Here is a 2,095-nt window from a genome sequence, read left to right as displayed (position 1 = left end):
TCCCTACACCACCCCGTCCATGTACCTCAACCCAGACCCAGAGGGACCACCTCTAGAGGCCTATACATTCAAGGACAGTATGCCATTTCACAGCCGGATTTGACCAAGCTGCACCAGTTGGCAATGCAACAGTCTCATTTTCCTATGACTCATGGCAACTCCAGATTCAGTGGCATTGAATCCAGCTCTCCTGAGGTGAAAGGCTATTGGGTAGGTTTGGATGCATCTGCTCAGACTACTTCTCAAGAACTCACCAGTCCAAATGATTTGATTGGCTGCATCATCGGGCGTCAAGGCACCAAAATCGATGTGATCCGTCAGATGTCTGGGGCGCAGATCAAAATTGCGAACCCAGTGGAAGGATCTACAGATAGGCAGGTTACCATCACTGGATCTGCTGCCAGCATTAGCCTGGCTCAATATCTAATCAATGTCAGGCTTTCATCGGAGACGGGTGGCATGGGGAGCAGCTAGCACAACGCAGATTCATCCATAATCGCTTTATGCTGTTTACCACCACCCATGATCCATCTGTGTACTTTCCGAACAGTCGGTGACTCCAGGTTTTAAATAGTTTGTGAATTTTCAGTTTCTACACACTTTATCATCCACTCGTGATTTTTTAATTAAAGCGTTTTAATTCCTTTCTCTGTTCAGCTGTTAATGCTGAGATCCATATTTAGTTTTATAAGCTTCTCCCTGTTTTTTTTTATCGTTTTTTTTTTTTTTTTTGCTCATGAATTTTCTGTTTGTCATGAAAATGTAAGAGTGGAATATTAAAACATTTCAATTTAGTTCTGTAATGTCAGGAATTCTTCAAAAACAATTAAAAGATGGACTGGAGCTTTGTGAATAGAAAAAAATATTTATCTATGAAACTAAATCTAAACGAAGATTATAAATGTAGGTAATTTAAAAAAAAAATCCTCCCTTCATGTAGTTCTTCTCAAACTGCTTCTTGGTAATGAAATTAAAGAATATATATTATTAAATAATTTATGTATTAAAGAGAGCTTATAGACTTTCTTCATAAGTGTGACACAGCACAAATTACAGGATTTTTTTTATAAATGGGTAATGTTTAACACGACTTACATGCATAAAGAATATCATTTATTAAGTGTGGAGAGTTGAGTATTCTTATTTTGATTTTTTTTTTTTTTTTGAAATAAGACTAAGGAGAAAAATTAGGTGGCTATAGTACAGTGACACTCTAAGATAGCCCCCAATTATCCCCACCTCTGGGTATTTATGTTATTGGATGACCAATTCTCTCATTGAGTGTGGGCAGGATTGGTGGCTTGCTTCTGACCAACAGAACTCAGCAAATGTGACTATATTATGTAATATCATAACATCTGTTTTCCTAGGGGACGCTCTCCCTTACTGACTTTAATGAAATAAGAACCCATGTTGGACAGGTCCACTTAGCAAGGCATTGCAGGCAATCACTGGGCTACAGGCAGTAAATGAAGGTGGCCTCTAGCTGGCAACCCCCAAGAAACCAAGACTTTCAGTCCCACAACCTGCAAGAAACTAAAAGCTGCCAACAATCCCTGAGCTTAGAAACAGATTCTTCTCCAGTCTAGCATGCAGATGAGAACTCAACTCTGTTTAACACCTTGACTATAGACTTGTGGAGAACCAACAAAGATGTGCCCAGATTCTTGAATCACAGAAACTATAAATGAACATGTGCTGCTTTGAGCCATTACTGTCTGTGACAGCAGTGTTTTGCAGCAATATATAACTAATAGTCCTAGATCTATCCAAGAGTCAAATCCAACTGCCTATACCACTTTAACTTCCATTTCCTTCTTGGGTAACATTTTTCTCTCAAATTATCCTTCTCAAAGTATGTATCTCTGGTTACTACTTGCTTAACTATGTAATTAACAATTCTATCTACACTCCAACCTTCACGATGAATTTTCTTCCTTAATTTTTGTTTTAAGCATTAAGACTTTGGTTGATTTATATGTATATATATATATATATACACATATATATGTGTGTGTGTATATATATATATATATATATTATACTTATATATAACATTAATATATGTTATATATATTACTTAATATAGTTATCT

The 2,095-nt window shown here is 36.8% G+C and overlaps 1 pseudogene; it reads left to right on the top strand.

Moving 5' to 3' along the window:
• Nucleotides 1-474, top strand: part of LOC102472652 (poly(rC)-binding protein 2 pseudogene) — a 938-nt pseudogene extending 464 nt beyond the window's left edge.
• The last annotated feature ends 1,621 nt before the right edge of the window (nucleotides 475-2,095 follow it).

Source organism: Tupaia chinensis, unplaced genomic scaffold, assembly GCF_000334495.1.
Source record: "Tupaia chinensis unplaced genomic scaffold, TupChi_1.0 Scaffold140285_1, whole genome shotgun sequence".
NCBI classification, from domain to species: Eukaryota; Metazoa; Chordata; class Mammalia; order Scandentia; family Tupaiidae; genus Tupaia; species Tupaia belangeri.
The sequence above is the reverse complement of the archived record's forward strand: the minus strand, read 5'-3'. Positions and strand labels throughout refer to the sequence as shown.